This window comes from Mesocricetus auratus, unplaced genomic scaffold (genome assembly GCF_017639785.1).
Source record: "Mesocricetus auratus isolate SY011 unplaced genomic scaffold, BCM_Maur_2.0 Super-Scaffold_100019, whole genome shotgun sequence".
Taxonomy (NCBI): Eukaryota; Metazoa; Chordata; class Mammalia; order Rodentia; family Cricetidae; genus Mesocricetus; species Mesocricetus auratus.
Window position 1 is genome coordinate 26,858,322 of NW_024429200.1, and position 15,852 is coordinate 26,874,173.

A 15,852-nucleotide genomic window follows, 5' to 3' on the forward strand; every position below is an offset into this window, starting at 1 on the left:
AAAATTCTCAGTTTAGTGACATAAATATACATATTGCTATGCAATAACCATGAAAACCTTTTTTTTTTAGTGGAAAAGCATTAGCAGTGTGCTTGAATTCCTCTCATATATTTTCAAAATGCTCTTTTAGAGTGCCAAATCATTATATCTAATACTATAAATTACAGAATAGAGAAACAGTAAATCCATTCCACTTCTCCCCTCCACTTATGTTATAAGGGCTGATTAGAAGGCCAGCCCCCACATTACCAGGGTGACAATGGCATGTTCTATAAGTTCTCTGTACTTTCACTAAGTGGTCTATTGCAAGTTACAGGAGACAGTGCTTGCCTCCTGGGGTTCCTGGGTTCTTGTAAGAACTGAGGAGATAATACTTATAAACAGTTTTGCATTTGCATAATACGTGGTAAGTCCTCAGAAAATTTACTATTAGTAGTAAAGTGAGGGAATTGATACTGAACACCTAAACTTGCATCATCAGACACAAATTTCACAGAAAAACAAAAACAATGTCTCACCATCTTGCTTAGGCTAGCCTACAACTCACTGGGATTAGAGGTGTGTCTAACCACAACTCTAAAATTCTTAACAATCCCTCTGATATAGGACACCTGCAGCCACAAGAGTATTTCCCTAAAAATAAAGCTCACGATAATGAAGTCACCACTGTTAACAAAGGGTTCAGATATTCTCTGAAACAAAGAAATGTACTATTTTCTATACAGGAATGTGAAAGCCTAGCAGCAATTGTCAGTTTTTTGTATGGCTTTCTTGTGAAGAGTCTGGGGTGGGGGCCTATTGCCAGATGAAACCAGCTTTCACACATAAAAGCCTTAAAATCATGAGATTCTCTGGTAATACTCCATACTAGCTCCTATGTAGGACATTTGTGACTAGGAGTTTTCTCATTTGAAATGTGAGACAAATTTCTTTATCTTACCAAAAAGCTCACACTGCCCATGGGTTCTTGGATTTTGTGAAATTTTTGGTTCATCAACTTAACTTCCTAAATGTGAAAGAACACATCTCCTGGATCCATTCCAACAAACAAGGAAGCACTAACATCATGAGAACAGGCAAAAGGATGGAAAATCCACATATCTGTCTCCTGAAGCCTGTCCTATACTAATGTGTGAAAGTGCACAAAACACAGACATTCATTCCTAAATTTCTAATCATGGGTGTATTCAACATTTGTAACAAGTTACAAATCACAATTTTAGATTCTTTAAAGTAATGTACATTTTCAGAAAAACTGTACATTTCATCCTGGTACTACTAATCCAACTTCTAAAGGATGATATTAAAGCACTGAGCCAAATAAATAGTTCAGTGATTTGATTTAACGGGGAAGTAGTAAAAACAAAATCTTTTCATGTGATCTGAAGTCTTCTCTGTGATGTGGTATTGATCAGTGAGGAAGCCTGTCTCAAGGGAGTAAAACTGAGAAAGGTGTACAGCTGATACCTTCCTTTGGCCTCTACATGCATGCACACTCTCTCCCAACATGTTCAGACATACGTATATCATACATGTACACACACTGAACAAAGACCCTTCGATCTTCAAGTTGAGCTGTATACAAACCAGGAGAGCATAAAGCTTTTTGCTGAGTCTGTTGTTTCAAAGACACCGAGATAAATAAGAAAGAGCAGGGACCTGGATATAGACCTAGGTGAGTACTCATCTCAGGAGGCTTCTTTGTGGGAATTGCCCAACTACTTTGAACTTCAGCATTCCCTTCAGTGAAGTGAAATGAACCAGGAGGAAATATTAATGTCATTCCTACTTCAAATATTCTATTGTTCCCTAACTTTGATCGTGCCCAACGTTGGCATCATTTCTAGGATTTTTCCCAAAAACTCCTAGAGAAGCAATAGTAATTTAGTTCCTCTTATGTACCAATACCAAATAAATAAGATACAAAAAATGAGCTAGAAGAAAATTTAAAAGCAAAGATGAAAAAAATATATCATTCTGTATTGCCTATTGATATATAGTATTTGCTATCATTTAGTGGTCGTCACCAAGTACCCTTTATGTCCATACCTACTTATTTTCATTCATTCATTTTCATTTTGTGTCCACAATAACACCATAGTGTTGGCCCTTCTTTCTTTCTCCTCCTACTTTGTGACTATCTTTCATGTTTTTTCACAAATCTTAACTATATATCTATTATAAAATTCACTCCTATCTCTTCTCTAAGGATTCACTTGCTTAGATAGATGATACCTTCTCTTCATTTACCTACCCGGCCTCTATTAAAGATTCTTTCAAATGTGTAGACAGTGATTGTTTCTTCCCTAGTCACACCTGTCCAACAGCTGAGAGAGCAGATAATTATGTATCTTTATATGGAATTACTCCATCACATGAACATTTTAGGCCATCATTTTATTTTCTTTTTTCAGTAATCAAGGAAAAGCTAGACTAAATCATTTCTCTAATTCTTTTATTAATAACACTACATTTGCCTCAAGCTACACATTTTTAAAGCCTTGGTTTGGTTTTGGTACTGTATAATAACTAATACTGAGCCATACTACCTACATTTTGAGCTAACTGTTTAGAAGCTTTATGACTCTGTCAAGTTATTCATCCTTTTTTATCCATTTACACCTCAGTTATATCATATATAAAATGGTAATGATACCAATACCCACAGTACTAGTGAAGTTTGAGAAAGTAGAATATACAAAGAACCATAAAACAACTATTAAAACAACCCATTTTAAAGAGAGGCATAGAATCAACAAGAGATTCTCAAATTATGGGATACAAATGCCTGAAAAACTTTTAAAGATGTCTGTATCCAACTATGCAAATTCATGCTCATTCATGTTCATTACTTCTCTATTCAAAATAGCTAAGAAATGGCAATGGCCTGAATTCCATCAACTAATAAATAAATATATAATGCAAAGATGGCATATTTACATGAGGAAAATTATTCTGAAATCAAGAAAAATCCATTTTTTTTTGGTAGAGATGGAAGCAATCATGCTGAGTGATGTAATCTAGATCAAAATGGTAAACATCTCATGATTTCCCTTATTTGTGAATTTAATTTTGAATCATCAGATATTTGTGTTCCATTCAGAATATCCATAAGGGTCAGAAAATTAGGAAGGGATTATAGGGGTAGATACTTAAGGGGAAGGGAGGTAGAATGAAGTTGTTATAAAGGGTTAAAACAAAATAGTGGAACAGGAAGGATTAAATTAGGGTGAAGGATCACAGGGTACAGTAGAGGAAGTAATTGACAGGGAGGGTAAATAACACTAAAGACCCTTCAAAAAGCCGTGTGGAAACTATCAGTTACTTAAATGTTTCTGTGATAAAACACCATTACCAAAACAACTCATGGAAGAAAAATTTTATTTGGGCTTGTAGTTTCATAGGGAAAAGTCATTGATGGTGCAGGAGAGACATGGTGGGGTATGAGGAACAGGAAGCTGAAATGTTACCTCTTGAACTTCAAGCATGAAGCAGAGAGAGTGAACATGAAATGTTGTGGGTCTTTAAATTCTCAAAACCCACATGCAGTTAACATACTTCCTTCAACAAGGTATCTTAAGTCTCTGAAATGGCAACATCAATTAGGGACCAAGGATCCAAGGGCTTGAGATTAAGGGGGACATCTCATTCAAACCATCACAGAAACCTACTACATAACAAATTGAACTTGATGGGTTTTCAAAAACGATACAGAGTTGAAAGGGCAAGGGAAAGGGTGGGTTGGATCTGGGAGGAATTGAGTGGGGAACACAGGGCTATGACATTATACAAAATCCTCAAAGAATTAAAAAAAATGAAAAAAAGAAGAGTTGTCAATATATGATCAGCATTGTTTTCAATCTCATGTAGAGTGTTTTATAGATAAATGCTAACAACATAAATAAACAAAATACCAAGAAATGACTAACTCGAGGAAAAACAATAAGATGGAGAATGATTAGACATTATGAGTGATTCATCTCTGAGTAATGACTGACTCATAATGCAGTAAATAATCAAAACAGACTTAGCCAAAAATTGTGAATAACACTGAGATCTAAAAAAGAGACGGTTATATGCAATTGAGCTCTGTAAGCACGTGATTTCCATGAGAGGAATGATGCAATCAGGCCAAGTCACCATCTTCTATAATAGATGGTCATCTACCACTGAAGACTACATGGTTGTAACATCCACAACTGAATACCTAATAAATAACAGTAAATCATGTCACTGAGGAATATAAATCTTATGAGAAATACAAAAATTAAAAATCTGGAATGGAGCCAGGTGGTGGTAGTGCATGCCTTTAATCTCAGGACTTGGGAGGCAGAGGCAGGCAGATCTCTGTGAGTTTGAGGCCAGCCTGGTCTACAGAGCCAGTACTAGGACAGGCTCTGAAGTGATACAGAGGAACCCTGTCTCAAACCCTGCTCCCAGCCAAAAAAGCTGGAACAGGAATTGTGGTTAGAAATACTCATTTACTTAAAATTTGTGTTAAAGAATATTCATATTTGATATTATTTGCAAATGTCATTATCTCATACTATGACTTGTAATTCTAGCTAAAAGTAACAAATGAATTAGGTAATGGTCAAGGAATTCATGGTAAATTTATAACCAAATCTATAACAAATCCAAATGTTAAAGTGATATAGTAGCCTTGTGATGTATTGTGAAAGGCCTCAAAAAATATCCTTGTCACTATCAGGAACAAAACCCAGACGCCAAAGACCCCTAACCTGACCTTCGAACTGTAAATGGAGTTCTTTTTTTTTTTTTGGTTTTTACGAGACAGGGTTTCTCTGTATTGTTTTTGAGGCTGTTGGTCCAGCCCAGCCTCAAACTCACAGAAATCCGCCTGCCTCTGCCTCCCAAGTGCTGGGATTAAAGGCGTGCGCCACCACCGCCTGGCTCATAAATGGAGTTCTTAATTGGTCTAAGTAGCAAAAACATGGAGTCAGATATTGAGGAAAATGCTGAGAGATCAGAGAGAAGGAGCAAACCACCACCACACCTTACCTCCTTAGCATCTCAGGAGACAAGAGAGTGAGTTCCTGTTTCTCCCTGCTTATATAGTGTTTCCACTCAGCTACCTCACTTCTTTGCTGTCTGGTCTGTACAGACCTCCATACCTCTATGGTTAGCTAGTGGCAAGCTCCACTCTCTGTCCTTCAGACAAGCTTTATTTGCACAAGCAAGATATCACCACAGCAGGGCTTCTTCAAGTGTATTTATTCTGTTAGTGACCAGGCACAAGACAGTTTTGTTAATATGGTTAGCATACTTAGTAATGTGCTCTTGGACTTCATTGTGACACTTGCCATTTTTATTTATATCTCCATAAAGTACCATCATTACTGGCATTATCTGAACAACATTTATGAAAATAAGTTATTTGCAAAGTATGTTGAGTTCGCTAATTAAAACCACAGCTTCAGAACAGTTTTAAAATCCCTGTAATTATGTGCTATCTCATAAATTTAATGAGTTTGTTATTCTTCTCTACAACATTAGAGGAACAGAATTCATGACATTTAATAAAGAAAGGGAGATTCTAAGCCTTCAATTAATGATTACTAGTTACTCATGGTTTAGAAGATGACTTGTTAGAATTCTCTAAATCATTTTGATAGAAATGTCCTATCTTTACAATGCCTGGGGGCTCATCTCTGCCTTGGGTTATGCGTTCTAGTAAGCTTTTGAATACCAATCATCTCTCACAAGTATGGAAATGCCAGTCTGTTATGGGGCTTGGAGATCAGGAGGGAATGTGAGGGTCATTAAGATGCTATCAGAAGTACTAGTTGGCTGATACTCAGAATCAGCTCAAAATGCACATTCAAGCACTCTATGCAGATGTAGTTCAACCTCTTCAATATGTTTAAGAGGAAACAAATACATCAATCAGAAGGTATTCCAACCTGAATATGTGAATAAACAAAATCTGCCTGAAGAAAAAAAAGAGAAAAAATAAAAAAGCAAGTGCTTCTATAATCAACACTAACAGTCTACATAGCATAGTAGGTGGGTCACAGTCTCTTTTCATGCACAGATGACAGCATGTGGATGAACTTGTTTCCAGGCATCATCAAGGGAGAAGTTCCCCTGCTCACATGGTTCCTTGGGTTTTGATATATCTCTACGGATTAAAACTGCCTTTACTGATAGTCATTGAGGATTGATTTGCTACTCCTGTTCTCTTTGTGTAGGAGAATACAACCAAAGGATGCTCAAATCCTTTATCCATTTCACCTTGTAACCCACCTGCTTATGAACATATTACAGCAATTTTTGCTGAACGTTGAACTCTCCTTTGCATCTACTACAAAATATTTGCTAGGATAATTCTAATAGTTAAAACCACAAGATAGACTTGTTACTTTTCAGAAACTTGACTCTACTCCAAATTTCATATTATCCACAATAAGTTTCTTTGGGAAGAAAATTGAAATAAAGAAACAGTGGGGTCAGGAATCCTATATATTCCTACTTGGTTGAATATTTTCAGTAGATTAGGGTAATAACTTAAGATTCTAAAAAAGGAAGAAGTCTAATAAATTACTTAGGTTGGTCATACTAATTTCTGGAATTTGTTATTTTCTCCATAAACTATGGCAGAGCCTTGTTTCTCAGAACCATGGAAAGCCACTCAGTTATGAATGGTATAAGAATAGCATTGTTTCCTTAGAGTACACCTGATGAGGATCCGGGAGAAGAGCATGGGTTTAGCTAGAATGCAATGAGTTTGAAAAGTCTTGGAGACATCCAGGTGGATATGCCTGTAAAGAGGATGACCGCTGTGGGAGGGGAGGATGATAATGTGCAGGTCTCTGCAGAGAGTAATGACCAAAGTAACAGCAACATGAAGGCCTGAAGACACGGTAAGGAACAAGAACAGTGTGAGCCAGCACGTGTTGTCAGACAAAGGGTCTCAACTAAAAGGGAGGAATGTAACTTGCCACTTAATTTCCAGAAAAATGAAAAATAATTTTGAGTGTTCTTCCTGTTTCATTTTAAAATTTATTTAAATTATAAACAATCTTATTTTATATATCAATCCCAGTTCCCTCTCCCTCCAATCCTTCCATTCCCTCCACCTACCGGAATCTGATCCCTCTCCATAGAAAGGGTGAGGCCTTACATGGGGGATCATCAAAGACTGTTACATCATTTGGAACAGGGCCTAGGCCCTCTCCTGTGTTTCTAGGCTGAGAGAGAATCCCTCTATGGGAAAATATTTTTTTAATAAAAGAGAAGAATGTGGGATAGAGAAAATAAAAAGATAATGTTCAATTACCTTTTAGACTGATAGCTTTTCAAAAGTAGTTTGCTAGCTTATCTCATCACTGGAAAATATGATTTTTCTTACTTTACTTCATAATCATACCTATTACTTCATATATAAACAAGGAGTAATATGTTAAGTATAGATGGTATTGTTATATAAACAAGACCAAGAGACTTTAAAACATAGATCTGTGTTTAAGCTGAGGCACTGTAGAAAATACAGCAAATGTCCCAGTAAACTTGAATTTAAAAGTAAAATATCATTTGTTTTCAGAGCCTGGTTCCAAGGGCAAATGTTGGAATATCCACTTCCTTGGCAGTAGTGAAGATGTCCCAAGGCTGTCTGCTTTGTTGGTTTAGACAGAGTATTTTTTAATTATATATTATCTTTTATTTATTTTTTATTTATTTTTCAGTTTAAATTTAGATTACAAACAAGGATGCTTCACAAGTCAGTTCCAGGTCCCTCTCCCTTTCCCTCCCCTCCTCCTGTAACCTCCCCCCAAATCCCCCGTTACCCCCTTATTTCCCCAGGGAGGGTGAGGCCCTCCATGGGGGTGTCCATAGTCTGTCATTTCATAGAAAGCAGGGCCTAGACCCTCCCCCAAGAGTTCAGGGTGAGAGTGCATCTCACATTGTTGGATGGGAGTCCAAAGTCTGTGTGTATACTCGGGATGAGTACTGATCTACTGCCCAAGGCTCAATAGATTACCTAGGCCTCCTCACTGACACCCACATTCAGGGGGTTTTGATCAGTCCCATGCTGGATTCCCAGGCTGATGCTTGGGATTCAAGAGTTAACCTTTGTCTGGTCAGCTGTTTCTGGGGGTTAAACCAGCCCAGTCTTAATCCCTTTGGTCATCAGTCCTTCCTCTCTGTTACTGGCTTTCTTGAGTTCAGCTCAGTACTTAACCTTGGGAGTCTGCCTCTTCTTCCATCAGCCACTGAATGAAGTTTCTGTTTCCCAGATTCTCTGGCCATGGGATTGTAGGCTGGCACTCCCCAGATCTATGTCTGAAATCCATATATGAGAGAGTACATGCCATGTTTCTCTTTTTGTGACTGGGTTACCTCACTCAGGATGGTTTCTTCTAGTGTCATCCATTTGCCAGCAAATCTCAGGATTCCATTGGTTTTTGCTGCTGAATAGTACTCCATTGTGTAAATGTACCACATTTTCTCTATCCACTCTTCGGTTGAGGGGCATCTAGGTTGCTTCCAAGTTTTGGCTATTACAAATAATGCTGCTATGAACATAGTGGAACAGACATCCTTGTTGTATGAATGAGCATCTTTTGGATATATGCCTAAGAGTGGAGTTGCTGGGTCTTGTGGTAGGTTTATTCCCATTTTTCTGAGGAATCTCCATACTGATTTCCAAAGTGGCTGAACCAGTTGGCACTCCCCCCCAGCAATGAAGGAGTGTTCCCCTTTTTACCACATCCTCTCCAGCATAAATTGTAGTTGGTGTTTTTGATTTTAGCCATTCTGTCAGGAGTGAGATGGTATCTCAGAGTTGTTTTGATTTGCATTTCCTGGATGGCTAAGGATGTTGAGCACTTTCTCAAGTGCCTCTCAGCCATTTTTGACTCCTCTATTGAAAATTCTCTAGTTCTGCAGCCCACTTTTTAATTGGATCCTTTGGTGTTTTGGAGACTTGCTTCTTGAGTTCTTTGTAAATTTTGGAGATCAACCCTCTGTCAGATGTGGGATTAGTGAATATTTTTTCCCATTCTGTGGGCTGCCTTTTTGTCTTGCTGACTGTATCCTTTGCCTTACAGAAGCTTCGCAGTTTCAGGAGGTCCCATTTATTAATTGTTGATCTCACTTAGACAGAGTATTTTTTTAATTAGTTTTTATTATTTTTGTGGCAACAGTAGCATATGATTGTGTCTGTTCAATCAAAGTGGGTGATAATGCAGAGCTCTAAGGAGCAAGGGTGACACAGGACTCTGTTATAAGGCCGAGCTACTACTGCTGATGTACTTCCTTTATCAAGCCCTGACCTAAGGGTTGGACAGTTCCCCAAGTATCATCACAGCCTGTGGAACAAGCACTAAAAACAGGAGCTCAAGGACTTTCCTAAACAGACTACCCCAAAATAAAGCTCACATTTGTATTTCTTTTCTTTTTTTCCTTTTTGGTTTTTTCGAGACAGGGTTTCTCTGTATTGTGTTGGAGGCTGTCGGTCCAGCCCGGTCTCGAACTCACAGAGATCTGCCTGCCTCTGCCTCCCGAGTTCTGGGATTAAAGGCATGCGCTACCACCGCCCGGCCCTTGTGAATGTATTTCTATTAAGTTCAATGAATGAGGGGATAACGGGGGAGGGGGGGGGTGTTGCGGGGAGGGCACAGGAGGAGGGGAGGGAAAGGGAGAGGGACCTGGAACTGACTTGTGAAGCAACCTTGTTTCTTATCTAAATTTAAACTGGAAAATAAAAAATAAAAAAAATACAAAAAATATTCAAAGCCTTTGGGTGTCATTGTCAAATCTTAGTGTAAGTTTATTAAGGGCTCATTACAATGGGCATCGGTCTTTTACACATATTATTAATGATTGTTTTCATAACAGAAGGCCAAAGTATCCTTTAATCTACGATTTTAACAAGATAGGGTGATGTCTTTTTTTTTTACATGTCCTGTTTTAAATTTGACTCACAACTTGTATATGTCTTGAAGACCCTGTTGCTCTTTCCAGTTGATTATAATTTCTTGCAAAAGGGCACCATGTTTACTTAGGTAGAAGCTAAGGAACTCCTGAATTTTACTCAAAGTTCCTGGCTTTCCTGCCATGCCCTTGGTCTAGTAGATATTTCATTTAAGGCTTATACCTTCAAGGTAAATAGCTGCTACTGTTCTCTTTGGAGAGCAAGTAAAGACCTGGGCTCTAGTGATGGACAACTGGGCTTTGAATTCCAGTAATATCCTCCTCCCTTGCAATACAGTTTGCCTTACTCCTTTTATTAAGTGATGCGAAGAGTACCTGCTATCTAACTCAGATCAGACCTTCTTAAACTTTTCTTCTTGCATCCTTTTTTTTTGTAACCAAACACAGGATGTGTACCAATCAGCTTTTGCAGTTTTTTTTGAGTGAAACAATTGGGAAGGAACAGGGGAAAAGCATGCCCCGTTATGACTAAGTTCTCAATTCTGGCAAAGCCCACAGTCACCCTCCGAGAAGACACACAGACTCCAGCTCTTTTTCCTTTTTCTACATGTACCTGTCTTCTCTCTCATTCTCACTTTGAATAAACTGGCCTTGCATATATTCCATTTAATGAATATAGAAAATCAACTTTTTCCAGAACCTTCAGGGAACATTACCTCCTGCTATCTCTGAGATCAATAGTGGGAAAATGAAGAATAAATTTTAAAGCAAGCTGGAGACTAGAAGACTCATTAGCAAACTAACGTAGCCAGACCTGGACATTTGGAGGAAGGGCCACAGGTAAGAGACAGAAACCAGAGATGCCCTAATTACAGCAGCCAGATGCTTGAACATTATCTTTCTTATTTGCAGTGCAGCTTTTTGAAAATGTGCAGTATATCAGGGAAGCATCTAGGGCTACAATTTCCATAATCCACAGGATTATGTAAGAACTGGAGGCTGGTCAATTTGGGCTCCTCTGCATCACCGGGGAACTGAATGGCACCAACCCAATTTACCTTTATCTTTCAGGGCTTGGTCCAACACTAGAGGGAGGCCCCTGAAGGGGGCTGAAAAAAGACTCAGGACTATTTATTCCAAAGTTTCCTGACTTTCTGAACAAGTTCACCTGACTCCCTAAGGCTCAATTTTGGGCAAGAAGGAAAGCAACAAGCTACCTGGCTGGGGTAGAGAATACTCGGGTTAGCAGTGGAAATTGCTATTTGTTAGAGGCTATGCTGGGAACTTCAGCATTACCACAAGGGATCTTGTGGAGGATGCTTCAGGAGGATCAGAGATAGGGCCAGCTGGACCCCCAAAGTTGGGCCTGCAGTTGTTGCTTTGAAATTTTTTTTAGATTTTCAAGACAGGGTTTCTCTGTATTGCTTTTGGAGGTTGTCCTGGAACTCACTCTGTAGACCAGGCTGGACTTGAACTCACAGAGATCCACCTGCCTCTGCCTCCGGAGTGCTGGGATTAAAGGCATGCTCCACCAACACCCGGCTTCACCTTGAATTCTTAAATATGCCTTTTTTGTTAGGTGCATCATGAGTGGTATGTATTTTCACAGATAAGGTGAGCTCCCCCAAGTCATATTAGTAAAAAACAGGAGAGTTGTGGACATAAATTGGTGGTATATTCTCTTTGTATACATAGGGCCCTGGATTTATCCCCAGCTGCACGATAAACAAGGTTCACCATGGTTTTACCTTGTCACACAGTGTGCCTCTAGTCCTTGTATATCTCTAATGGGTTTCAGAAATTTCCTTTCCCTCTCTGGAAATTACCTGGTCCTCTGGTCCAGGTGAATAGCTGTCAAAGCCCTCCTCCTCTTTCTTGCAGTCCCTTGGGCTGCCCAGTTCTCCAACTCAGCACTGCACATTATTGTGAGCCTTTCCAAAAGTCTCATTAGTTCCAGGTCAGAGTCCTGACTAGTCTGTCTATATTTGCCAGAAATTGTTCATGTCAATAAAAAATTTACTTCCCTAGTTCCTATGTGAACATCAGGCATTTCTGATGGGTAGACTCTCTTTTTCAGCAAGTTAAAGATTGTTCAGCTATGCAGTGTTGAGAAAAAATCTGATGGGGGTTTCAGAAGGGAACTGGGAGGTAGCAAGGGTATCTCGCATAGGTACTGGAGCAATGCCAGGTATGCCTTTCCTTCTGTAGACCTCTTCTTCTTTGTATGGCTTGTAAAGCTAGAGGAAGGAATGTCAGGGTGTGATGTAATTACTCTTCTGTAACCCACAAGTGTTATAACAATGAAACCTATGAGAAAACGGAGTTAATTGTCATCCAAATCTGAAAACCTTGGAGAGGAGCTTCCATATTTGGTGAAAATAATGACTATTCCCATTGCCCTGGTCTGTAGTTCATGCACACAGCAGCCTGTAGTTTTCTTCTCTAATCTTCCCTCTTCCGTTCCCTTGTCCCAAGCCTCCCAAACACCACAAGCAAGGCAAGTCTTTTGGTCTCTCAAGTATTTCTTGACCTGTTGGAATTAAGGAAAATATGGTAGCTCTTGTAGTTTCTCATTAACATAAAATGTTCTTTGATAAACCTTTGTCTAGCAATAAACACTTGCATGTATCACTTAGAAAATGAAGGACAGAAAACCAGGCTTTCTAATTTAATGCATCAAAGGAGTTGATCATCTTGAATTCCTGGCTCTAGGGTCTCTAGCTGATGAGTTTGATTAAGGTGTAAGATACACAGCCCCACATTCTGAACATCAGAGCAGTGTCCATCCGTATTTTCCGAATTACACAACATTTGATTCTTACAGTCCAGGATACTAATTACTTCATGAACATCTTCACTTCCTAAAAAGTAAACATAAACAATAACAACAAAAATCTTGGAAGGTATTTGCTTACAATTTTTTTCACCAAGTTCCAGCAATGATTTCAAAATAAGACTTTTGGGAAAATGCTGTTAAAAAGTAACCCCCATGGAGGGCCTTACCCTCCCTGGGGAATGGAGTGGGGATTGGGTGGGGGCTGGGGGGGGCTCATGGGTGGGAGCAGGCATGGAGGGGAGGGAGAGAGAGCTGGGACTGACATGGGAAGCAAGCTTGTTTCTAATTTAAATATATAATAAAAATGTTTTTAAAAAGTATCTCACAGTGACAACAGAGTTGTTAAAGCAACGTGACTGGCCTTGTTGTGTACTGAATCAGCCCAGAGTTACTAGGTAATCCTGAATGATCAATCCAGGAAGTTCAGAGCTGATCATTTACCATGCTGGAAGTAGCATCCTTCCAGGCAGGTAAGAGACACTAGTTCATCTTTCTCGGAAAGTAACCTTTACTGCCTCATCTATGAAATCCAAAATAAGGGCTTCTCTTTACTGTCATCAAACTCCATTTGGGAATGTAACGTTTGGGAATGTAACATAATCACTATTCAAAGTTCAGTTATCTTAATTTACGTGTATTTGCCTGTGTGTGCACCATATGTTTGCCTCAACTTCGTCATGTTTGTGCTAGGTTATTTATTCTTAGGCATCTCTTCCTCACTTCAAGGTTGTCAATTCTGAAGTCACTCTACTGGCTTCATCTCCTAAGTTAGTCAGCCTGTTTACTCAGGACTATCACTGACACTTCCCTCCTCTCGCAGACCTCCACTTTTTAAAGCTTTCTGATATTCTCTTTCCCCCATTTCTTCCTTTCTGTTCTTAACCTTATGAGGCCCTTATTATTTCTTGGGGACCAAGATTTTAAGACATAATAAGTTCATAGCTTTTTTTCAAATAATTTTCCTTTTCATTTTTGGGGGTATATTTTATTTTCAATAATTTCACACATGAATATTGTGTTTATATCATTTACCCTCCCTCTCTCATTATTCTAACTCCTTCTGCCCCCTCATACTTCTTAAACTCATAGTATCTATTTCTTTTAGCATTGTAACATATGCACCTATACCTACACACACACACACACACACACAAACACACACACACACACACTAATATTTATAAACCATATTCTTCCTGATTGAAGATATTCTGAATAGAAAGAACTTACGGAGTATTTGAACTGAAAAAAACAAACACCATGAACCTGGAGATGGCTCAGAAGTTAAAAGCCTATACTGACTTTGAAGTGGACCTGAGTTTAATTTCCAGCACCCGCATCTGGTGGTTCACAAAGGCCATGTGACTTCTGCTCTGGAGACTCAGTGCTCTTTGCTGGTCTCTTTGGGCATCCATGCCATGTTTGTTTTTCTCCCTCCCAACATACACATATGATTTTTAAAAATTGAAATCTTTTAAAAAAGTGGCACCAAAAGAAAGATAAGGGAACTAAAATGAAGGTGTGGGTAACAAACTCTTAGTTCCCATCCTTGTAATATAAGAATCTCCCCCTAGAGCTGAGACGAGAACTTTTAAATAAGTTAGAAACTCTGACAATTCCTCACATTCTATTCTACTTTCAAGCAACTACTTGTAAGGAAATGAACACATCCATTCAGTAAAGTCATCCAACCAAAATGCACACTGAGTGTGTAACTGAGAAACAATGTTAGTGATGAGTGTGTTACTTCATACCTCGTTCTCACTTGCTTTCTATAGCTGGAGGTTTCTTGTCCCACCAGGTCCTGCTGCTGCTTCAGCCCCAAATAAACACACAGATGCTATATTAATTATTAAACTATTGGCTGATGGCTAGGGCTTCTTATTGGCTAGCTCTTTCTTAATTATTAACCCATTTCTATTAATCTAAGTATTTCTGCATGATCTTATCTTACCAGAGAAGGGTCCGGACCTCTTACTCCTTTGTCTGCTACATGGTGTCTCTTCACGGTCTCTCTCTGCCTACCTTTCCCAGAATTCTCCTCGTCTTCTAGTACCGCCTATGTTCCTGACTCTATTGGCCAAACAGCGTTTTATTCATCAACCAGGAAGAGAAACATATATACAGAAGAACATTCCCCGTCACCTTTCACTCTTGTCTGTCACTAAGGTCTTACCTAAGTTGGACAGCAGGCCAAAGAGGAGAAATGTTAAGAAAATGTAATGAATCTTCATTGCAAAGTAGCACAGAAACAGCAAAGCACTCCAGCAAGTAAGACCGTTCTGTGGAGATGCTTTGGAATCAGGATTGCTGGATAGTGATATCTGTGGGTGATCAAGATCTTACATGCTTTGGCCTTAGGTTCCTGAGTAGTTCACTCCCACCACTGACCTGCACCCTGCCTGCTTGCTTTGATCATATTGTGACACAGACAAGCCCTTATTGCATCACAGCTCATCTTATTTAATCCTTTCCCTCAGTGGAACTCAGTGGCCACTCACAGGGACCGACCTCTGGTCTCTTATCCTTTCACAGGTCTCTAACTTGAGATCTCCAGTGAAGAAGTACCTCTCCACCCCATTTCCATGCTCCATGTGAACACAGTGCTGCTGCTATTCTATATTTCCTCTTTTCTCAATTGGCACCCTGCTCATAGAGGTAAAAGCTGACCTGAATAAGTCCATGTGGTCATTTCACAGACTCAAATCATGACAGCCTCCAATGCAACATTTTCTCCACACCCTGTGCTAAGTACCACAAACAGTGCTGAAAATCATAATGTGATTATGCTGTTTTTTTCTTTCAGCTGACCATATTGGGTGTTTTCCATTAAATGTGAATTTCCCAAGGAAAGGGTCTATAGATCACCAAATCTTGAGCCCAGCACAGGGTCCCACATGAGAAATGTTCATAGAAGTTTCTGGAACTGAAAAGTTGGTCTTCTCATTTGTCACTATTTTTTTTTCTCTTTTATCAACTCTTTTTGCTTCAAGGTAGTTGTTCATATCAGAAGTCCCTGGTCCTTCCCTGGGAACACAGATTGTTAAAATTCCCCCTCTTTTATGAAAAAAGTTGAAAGATGTACATTCCTTCATACCCACTTCTATCAACAGGAGAAT

General features: G+C 39.1%; 1 long non-coding RNA gene across 2 annotated transcripts; it reads right to left on the reverse strand.

Moving 5' to 3' along the window:
• Nucleotides 1-12,531: 12,531 nt before the first annotated feature.
• LOC121133050 lies at nt 12,532-15,143 on the reverse strand. 2 transcript variants are annotated; one of them, XR_005869793.1, is made up of 4 exons: nt 14,910-15,143; nt 14,688-14,806; nt 14,488-14,546; nt 12,532-12,758 (listed from the first exon to the last, which is right to left on the reverse strand). It is a non-coding gene; the product is annotated as an uncharacterized LOC121133050 (long non-coding RNA). The 2 variants fall into 2 exon arrangements; XR_005869792.1 differs by lacking the exon at nt 14,488-14,546.
• Between the last annotated feature and the right edge of the window lie 709 nt (nt 15,144-15,852).